General features: G+C 42.6%; 1 non-coding gene across 1 annotated transcript; it reads left to right on the top strand.

Moving 5' to 3' along the window:
• Positions 1–5018: 5018 nt before the first annotated feature.
• Positions 5019–5137, top strand: LOC111736050. Its single transcript, XR_002779069.1, has one exon. It is a non-coding gene; the product is annotated as a 5S ribosomal RNA (ribosomal RNA).
• The last annotated feature ends 4623 nt before the right edge of the window (positions 5138–9760 follow it).

The raw sequence follows: 9760 nt of genomic DNA, 5'->3' as shown, positions 1-9760 counted from the left end.
TCCAGGCTAAAAGATATGACATTCCACTTCCAACCCCAGATACCATTCTAAAATCTTGACCTCAGTCTCCCTGTTCAGTTTCTTTCATTTTACTTCCTATTCCATCCCTGACTCCACCCCCAACCCAGACACGCACTCATGCCAATAAACTCTGCATTTCCAGCTACACAGAACTATTCTGGGTTCCCCAAACACACCATGCGCACTCATCCCCATCGCCAGTGAGAACCCTTGATTCATCCTTCAAGTCTTGGCTCAAACATAGGGTATGCAGGGCGTCTCCCAGGAAATCTGTTTCTTTTTTCTCTTCTCATGACATGGTGCTTTAAACAACATATCACAAATGGCCTTCTGCTTAATTGTCTGCTTTTCTTATTCTGAACCTTTCTATATCAGAAACTATCTTAGTCACTCACTACCCCTAGTACCTAATAGTGTATCTAATACATAATACGTGCCCAATGAATATGTGAAAAATGAAACAGTAGAATGTCTGATGGTTATTACATGTGAATGAACCTCGTACCTCATCTACAACCTGTTGATGATGCCATCTTTTCCTATTTATTCTCTGCCGTGTAACAAAACTCCCCAATACATACTAGCTTAAAACAATGACCATCATTGTAATACCTCTCTCAGAGTCTGTGAGTTAGGAATTCAGGAAATACTTGCCTGGGAAGCTCTGGCTCAGGGTCTCTCACTCAGCTGCAGCCTGACAGTGGTTAAGGCTGGAACAGTGTGGTGCTGGAGTAGCTGTGGGTTAAGAGGCTGGAGCATGGCTGAGCATCTCTCTCCATATAGTCTCAAGGGCTCTCCACATGGTCTATCTGAGTGGGCTAGTTGAGCTTCTCCTCAGTATGGTGAGCTCAGGGCAGTCGGACTGCTGACATGAAGACTAGAGAATTTAAGATGAATCAACACTTGTGGTCTAGACTTGGAGGTCACGTATCGTCACTTCCTCTGTATTCTATTGGCCAAAACAGTCACCAAAGGCTGACCAGTTTTAAGGCAAGGGGACACAGAGCCCACTTTCTATGGGAGGAGTATCAAAAAATTTGCAAATACATTTTAAAATCACTATAATTAAGTGCAGTGTGTATAGAAAAGGGACAGCAGTAGAAAACTGGTTAAATCGAATAAAATCTAGAGTTTAGTTAATAGCAGTGTACCAAGTGCTAATTTCTTAGTTTTGACAAATGTACCATGGCAATGTAAGATATCAGGGGAAAAGCGGATGATGGGTGTATGGGAACTCTTTGATCTACTTTGCAACTTTTTTATAAACCTAAAATTATTCAAAAAGAAAAAGTCAAATTCAAAGAGAATGGTACATGCCTCCTTCTCCCCAGTTACTTGCAGTAACTGAGAACTAATTCTGGTAATCTTTTCTATTCTGGTGAAGCAGGATTTGCCATACTCTGTATGATTACACTATTCACAGTGTTCTGGAATCATTTACTTAAACGCCCATTTCTCTTATTGTAGGCATTCCCTGAAGGATCTTTTCTTACTTTTTTTTTTTTTTTTAATCCTCAGCACCCAGCACAGTATTAAAATAATGAAGTAGGTGGAGTCATATGAAAATGCCACTTTGGAGCTCAAAAACAGTTGAATAGTGGCAATTAATCTACAAACAAAATCAAATGAATGGACTTTTCTTATTCCATGCTTTTGCTCAAAGAGAGTAACAGAGTCCAACATTCCTGGGAAGAACTCTTTCAGAAAAATGAGTATTGACCCACATTTTTTACTGGGAGCTCCACAAAGGCCTTGAATTCCTTACCCACAGGCTTCTTGAGTCCTAAGTTCTTGTCTCTTGAGCCAACGCCTTTGCAGGGCTGAGAAAGTCTGCCTTGCTCTAGTAGGCCAACAGCCAGAGGCCGCGGGGGCCTCCAGATGCAGACAGGAACGTGCAGGGTGGGGTCCGCGATAGCAGAGAATCCAGGCCAAGCTGGAAGGCAGCCATGGGCGCTGCTGCAGCGGGAGGCTGCAGGAAGTGGAGGAAGGAGGAAGTTATCTTGTTGGCAAGCCCCACCCCTCTTCCATTTCCCAGGAGGTCAAGCAGATGTCAACGGATGAATTTTTCCAGACTCGAATGGATGCTCTAATAGGATTCGAATAGGAGACAACGAGGGTTCACACTTTCTTTCTGTTTTTTTCTCTTTTTACACCCACACTTAGGAACAATAGCAGCTTCCTTGCAAGGCCCTCACATAAGCAAGAAATGGTCACCAAAAGGACCAAGGCAATTTGAGGAACAGTCTCATGCATGTTGCATGAGTTCGTCCACGATGAGATTGAGACATAGCTCCAGACACATCTGAGGAGAGAAGGTGGGGACTGGTGCTTTGGCCAAAAGAGTTCTGCCAGCATGATGGCTTCCAGCTAGTTGCTCAGGCAGATCCAAAAAATGCATTGCCTCTTTCTCTGTTTATGAATTATCCTTCCCTGAACAGAACAGCTGGGGCATTTTGTTCTCTATTCTTTGAATATGGCTGGCTTTCCAAGTCCTTGTTCTCCATCATTGAACACACACAGCAATGAAACACAGAGCCATTTTCTGTCGTAGTTAATGATGCAGTATCTGGCAGCCTCTCCTCCTTCACCAAAGCTATCCTTGGGGAAAGTTCTCATTCGAACACTCCAAAAGTTGTTTTTAACCAGTGAGACCCAAGACTTAGATGGTTTTGGGCAATCTGGTTCTTATTTGAACTAAAACGAGTTTATTCACCTCAGAACAAAAGAATGCCAACAACTCAGCGGTCCCTCACCTTGCTGCATCACCAGCCCGAGTCTTCCTGAGCTCTGAGAAACAGCACAGTATAGCTTCGGGAGATTAACAATAGAAGTCCTGATAGATGTGCAAGGCATCTGTTTTTCATTGGTCTCATTCTTTATTTCTATGGGACCGGGCAGTCAGTCAGGAGTATGCTGAGATGCAGTGTACATCACAAGTGAGAGGCTTTGGGGCTGGGCATGATCACAGAAGCGCAAGCCACATTCCAGCGAGTGCCCGGATGTGGTAGGTACAGGGCTCGAAGAAGGCTTATTCGTTAAAGACCACGAATGCAATGTGGATCGAGGGCCTAGATACAAAGTGATCGTTTTGAGAGAGCATCCCTATGGCTTGTCCTTCTCAGGAGACTGCAGGCACCGGAGGGATTGGTTACATTATGCTCAGGGATTTTTTTACCTGATGACTACCTGAAAAAGAGCAGGATGTCCCAAGACTCCTGGATCCCATTGCTAATCCAAAATGCGCCTGCCCTTTATAATTGTATCTCATTCTTTTGGAGAGTTTGTAAAGTGTTTATTTTTCTAAAACAATTTTTCATCCTAGAGAAGATGACCCATTACGAGTCGTTTTAGTTTAGCCTCAGCCCGACTCTCTCCAACTTTTTCCCTTCCCTCTTCTTCCCAGTCATTTTTCCTACTTTCCTTCATTCAGTCAGTCAATATATAATTATTGAGCATTGAATTATGTGCCTTGAATATCCTGGGGCATGGAGGACACAGAAATGCAACTGTCAGAATGGGCGACGTCACGTTGTTATAACACGCAATCCCAAGAATGTCATGTCTTAAATTGCAAAAGCTTATTCTTCTCATGCTCTCTGTCTATTGAGGTTTGTTGGAGTGCTCTGACCACAAAGTATTTAGTCAGAAACCCAGGCTGATAGGAGCTCTGGGCTGCTATGGAGGACAGGAAGATTTCAGATGGAGGGCTGTGAGGATACAAACAGAGTAATTGGGGAGTGGTGTCTGTGACTGGGGGGTCAGGTATGCCTCTCTGAGGAGGTGACTATTGAGCTGAGATGACGTGTGAGAAGGAGGTGGCTTTGGGAAGATCTGGTGGCAGGCAGTCTAGGAAGGACCAGCAGAGTCAACGCCCTTTTATCAAGAACAGGCTCAGCATCCAAGAAACTGGAAAAACATGGTGAGCGAGCAAGAGCATGGTGGAGAATGTGTCCTTGGAGGTGATCAGAGGCCAGACCCTACAGGGCCATAGAGGCCACTGCAAAGAGTTGGAGTTGTATTCAGACTCTATTTTACTTCTAAATTTATATTAGCAAAGACCACCCAAGTTTCAGAATTTGGACCTCTGCTGAGATGCCCTCCCTCACCTTTCCCAGCTCAACTCATTCAGGTGGCACCTTCTCCAGGAAACCTTCTCTAACACCCCACTGTAATACCTCCAATCACAGATACTATCAATTATGCATTTCTCTGCAGAATCCCTAGCTACTACGAATCCTTGAGGGCAGAGGTCGAATCCCCAGCACAGTGCTGGACAAAGGTAGGCCCTGAATTAATTAATTAATTAATTGATCAACTTCAAGCACATTAATCAAGCACATTAATTAATACATTTCTCGTACCTTATGACATTAGGCAGTATATGGGACAGGGCTTGGTAAGATGTCATCATCACCCCATGTTTTCCATATGACCTAGACAAGTGCTTACCATAGTTAAAGTGTTAAATGAAGACCTTCTGAATTGATTCAGAAGAAGCCTAGCATACTTCAAGAAGATATGCGAAAAGTAGGAAAATAAAGAGGATGTATTGATTATATCCTATATACCGGTTGATCATCCGTTTCTCTGCCCACATTCTCTCCTTTTATTTTTACAACAGCCCTACAAGATGAAAAACTGGGGCTCAGAGAAAAATTAGTGACTTAAATAAGTTGAGACCTGCCACATCATAGCTACTCCATAAACATTAGCTGCTATTATTATCGTTGTTTGTATTATTATCACTGAAAAGGAGGGTGAGGGGCTTGGGGCAGTGTATCCCACATATATTCAAAGCTGGGAGGAGAGCCCAAGTTAGGAGAGCTCCCCAAACAGAAAGGAGATCTCCTTGCACAGACTTTAACTCTTAGAAGATCTGGGGCCCCTTTGATACTCGGATGAATATCGTGGACCCAATTCTCCAGAAATACGTGCAGCCACACAGATCTTCAGAATTATAGGCACACAAAAACCCAGTCTTAAATTGTAGAATAATAGTCTGCAGCCATGCCACCCTGAACGAGCCAGATCCCATCTGATCTCAGAAGCTAAACAGGGTTGGGCCTGGTTAGTACTTGGATGGGAGACCACTCAGGAAGACCAGGTGCTGTAGGTGTAAAAAAATAAAAAATATAAGAGAGCATAAGCTGACAAGATTTTTGCAATCTGTGAGGTCAACCAAGAGTTGCCTTGAAAAAAAAAAAAAAAAAAAAAAAATTAAATTGTAGAATAATAAATAATAATGGTGACCATACAATGCTAACTACATGGCAGGCCCTAGTCAAAACACTTGACACAAATTCTCATTTAACCCTAGAGCAACCTTAAGAGGTAGCTACTATTATTATTTCCTTCTTTGTAGACAAGGAAACTGAGACCAAGAAGTTAACTAACTTGCCAGAGGTCACTCTAAAGTGTGAGAGTAAATTCCATTGCTGGGATTTGAACCAAGCTGGCTCTAGAAGAAGTACACCCACTCACCACACTCACTGCCTTTCAAGATCCTGCCCCCTGGGGGGTACTGGGCTCTCCTCCTGCATTTCAAGGAGAGATTTGCTCTCCTAAGAGCAGACACTTTGACCAAACAAAAGCATGGGCCACCTGTTCCTCTTACCTGGCACTGGCAGATCAAGACCCTTTCCCAGCATGACCTTGAAAGTAAAAACCACTTGATTCTATGACCATCCTGATTGAAAAATAACTGGTTCCAGGGGTATTGCTGAGAGCCATGCAAATTCTTTGAAATAATGAGCTGCCTTACCCAAGCAGAAACTCCCTCTCCGACAGTCTCCCCGTCACCTCTCCTGAGTGAGCAAAATTCCTTTCCACCTCAGAATATTAGACTGCATTGATGGCTTAAACTCACCCACCCTACACCTTTAGGTATGCTACCAATCCTTCTCCATTAAGCCCATAACAGTGTAACAGAAAGGAGATGCCAAGAACTGTGGGAAGGTCTCAACTAGCAGAGACAGGTAGCACACCCACAATTAATTATACACATTTATGCGAGGGCTGGTAAGCAAATCAATGTCATCGATGATTTATTCCCTAATTTGCTTTGAGTATGCACCTCATAAATCAATAATAGAAGACGGCATTAAAGCATTGGTGTTAACTGTCAGCAGAAGGCAGTGTACCGATTCTTTTAATTAAAAGAATGTGTGTGGTGAATATGTCCATGTGTTATATTAGATATGGTACATTTTAAAATTGCTTTTTCAACATCAAAAGAAATGCTCGGAGTTTGGAAGAGGATGAAGAACTGTAAATTCACAGTAAGCGGCAGAAGTCTCGGCGTTTCAGGGTAATGTATGGTAATTTGACATGTAGCCTCGTCCAAGAGCATTCTGGGAATGAAGATAATGTTCTCTGGTTCCAGGCCAGGAGAAATGAATCCGGAATGTGAGCCATTGCTGACACACCATCAGAAAGTCATAAAAGACAATGAGAAGGAGACAATCATCTCCTTTCGGGTACCAGATAAAATTGATTCTATCTTTCTTAAAGAGTTATATGTGGACTCTAAAAAGTAAGTGGATATATAAAATTAAGACAATTAAGGGTAGCAATATTTTCCCCCTCCATAAAATTCTGAAGATTAGATAACTTTTTTAGGAAATTAACAAAAATTAATATTAAAAATCAACACTCTTTGCCTGAGTGAAGAAATCATTATAATAGAGCATGAATTTCCACTTCAGTCTTGTCTAAAAATGCCAACTGTGGTTAAAATAAATGACACATGGGAGAATTGCACTTTTAAAAGAGGAAGCCTGTTACTTGTGTGTAGAGATGCCCATGTCTCAAGGAGAATTTAGCCTGCTAACCAGTCAATGTTTCTAGCCTAACAGAAATCAGGCTTCCGCGAGGGAGAAGCTGTGGGTAAGAGGCACTGTAGCTGATTGGATATGAATATAGGCTTTGAGTCAGGTAGGCATGGGTCAAAATCCTGGCCCAAGGAGATGCCAGCTGTGTGAGCTGGGGAAGAGTACCTGAATCTCGTCTTTGTTTTTGCTTCTCTAAAAAGGGCATAAGAATATCTGTAATTTACAGGATACTGGTAGAATTACCAAAGATGATGTATGCAAATTAATTACCGGAGTCCTTTGGCCCACGGTAATTCTCAATATATGGTCAAAACCAAAATAAAATACATCAAAACAAATACAAAAAAACAAACATACAAAAACCAAAGGTGGGGTTAGGGGGTGCGATGTAGCAAAAATGATGTACATTATAAAGCCACACCTGAGAGGATGAATCAGTGTTTGTGCCTGAGAGTAGAGAGATTTATTGGTGCTGTTGGGTTGGAAGAAAGGAAAAGGGGCTGGGAGAGGGAATAAAATTCCTGAATAAGGGACCTCATGGCTTTGGGGTGGTCATCTTGAGCCTCAATTCGTAGGAAGTAAAATGGAAGCTTTGGGCTGGATGTTTTGGTGGTTCCTGCCTTCCTAAAGGCTTTATAGGTCTAGGAGTGTGTTAGCTAGAGATCGCAGCATTTAGATCAAGTTTAGATTTCTTAGATTTCTTCCCAAGATCTCATTCCTTAAACTCGGACTAGGAATGGGGCAGGAGGCGTGTGGGGACACACTGTTCCCCACGTGTTGGGATAAATGTTGAATATGGTTTCTTTGCTGCTAAAGGATTGTAGAAATGAGGACACTAATGAATATTTAACAACTAGCTAAATTCTATGTGTGTCTGCTTGCCAGCAAGTGTACCGTGTGCTGTTGAGGATGTCAGGACGAAATAGGCAAGGCAGGAGAAAGAGCAAGGTCCTCTTAAGTAACCAGTTTGTCTCTACTCACTCCTTGTTCTACATACTCTTCTCTCTGCCTGGATGTCCTTTTTACCCTGGATCTCTCTCTTCCTGCAGAATCTCTTCTGTATTTCTTCCAGGGGCTGAAGGAAATGGCACCCTTCCCAGGAAGGCATTTATGTTTTTCTCAAACAGAGGCAGTCTCTCCCCAATGTCCCCTGCAGCACGCTGTGCTTCCCTGCTGGCATTCAATGCATTCTCTTTAGTGTTACAGCCTCTGCCTAGATGTCTCCTAGAAGGTCCAGGCTTTTTTTTTTTTTTTTTTTTAGCCAAATGCAGGGTCTGTGGCAAAGGGAGTCTTGCAGGGTCTGTGGCAAAGGGAGTCTTGACATCTTCCTGCAAAGTAGAATGGTTAGGAACTCTGGAGAGAGAGAATCTGGTTCAATCATACCACACAGGGTGATTTGGGGCAAGTTGCTTAATTCCTCCTGCGGTTTTTCACCCATAAAGTGAAGATAATAGTATCCTAATTTGGGGCAAGATCTGACAATATTTTTATAGTACCCTGTACTTCTTTCCTTGGTGGCACATATGACAAATATAGTAAAGTCCCTGATAAGGTAGTTAAAGCTTTAATACATGTCTTCTCTGCTCCATTGAGGCAGGGAGGGACCACATCTGTATTATTCACTTCTTTATTTCAAGTTTCTGGGAGTTGGTTGAATGAGTGAAGGAATTAATGATTGAATGAACATTTCTATGAATGAGTTATAGACTTGTCATGGTCTCCAACTAGAAGGTTAGTCCCTTGAGGAAAGATTACGTCTTTCTCCTCTTTATCACCCTCACAGTGCCAAACGTGGACTAAGTGCTGAGCATTAAGCAGAATTTAATTGAAGGGACAGTTCTTTGGGAGTTAGGCACACTCTGGGCATCAGCGAGAATTCTCCCCATAAATCCTCCGTGTCCTTCTGAGGTAGACCATTGTCTTCCTGCCGTTTTTGTCTCAGCTTCAGCACCTGTGAAAGCAGAGCGACTGGCCCATGATATGCAAACACTACATGACTGCAAACACTACCCCAGGCTGTCGGCTCAGAACCCAGGGCCAACCTTGTCCGGTTCCCATGACTTCATCAAACAAAATCACGAGGCGGGGTGGACCGCACCTTCCCTTTAGCTCACTGCGGTGAGCACAGAGCAGACAGCAGGACTTGGACCATCTCCTTGCTCATTCAGTGGAGCCGCAGCCTCAGCCACATTCTTAGGGTTTCACAAAAGATATTTGTGTTGACTTATGCTATAGGCCATCGCTTCAAGTAAACCTACCTCAGACATACTGAATCTGAAAATCTGGACTTAAAGTACATGAATTTTAAAACTGGGGTTCTTTTAAAATTTTGGATCTGCCATGTCTAAACATTTGGAAGTAAGTTGATATTTATCATATAACTGTATAAAGCATCAAACCTGAGACCTGCAAATAGTCTAAAAAAATTATATGCATATAAAGTTATAAACATGTGGCTGTAGATACATTTTCATTGAGATACGCATTCATCACCTACTCTATATCGAACATGGTACTACATGTACCCAGGAGTCAAATATAATAATAAACATCAAGCAGACCCCACTCCCAATGATCTTACTGTGCTCGCTTCGGCAGCACATATACCAACAACGATCTTACTGATAAGTAGGAGAAATGATAACATAATAACAAGTCACATCAATTATAGTATCTTTGGATTCAAGTAACAGAACATGTTAATTAACACTGGCTTCAAGAATTTGGAAATGCAGCAGCAAGTCCCAACTGGGGCAGATTTGGGGGTAAGCTGAGTTCGTGGCTGACGATATCATTAAGAACCCAGATCCTTTCCATTTCTCTGCTCTGCATCTTCATCATTGCCTTCTTCCTCTGTTTAGGAAGTCGCTTAATTCCTTTGTGCCAGTTCCGGTTGTAACATCTGGACA

This window comes from Pteropus vampyrus, unplaced genomic scaffold (genome assembly GCF_000151845.1).
Source record: "Pteropus vampyrus isolate Shadow unplaced genomic scaffold, Pvam_2.0 Scaffold16, whole genome shotgun sequence".
Lineage (NCBI taxonomy): Eukaryota > Metazoa > Chordata > Mammalia > Chiroptera > Pteropodidae > Pteropus > Pteropus vampyrus.
Note: the sequence above shows the minus strand (reverse complement) of the source record. Positions and strands in the feature narration are given on the sequence as shown.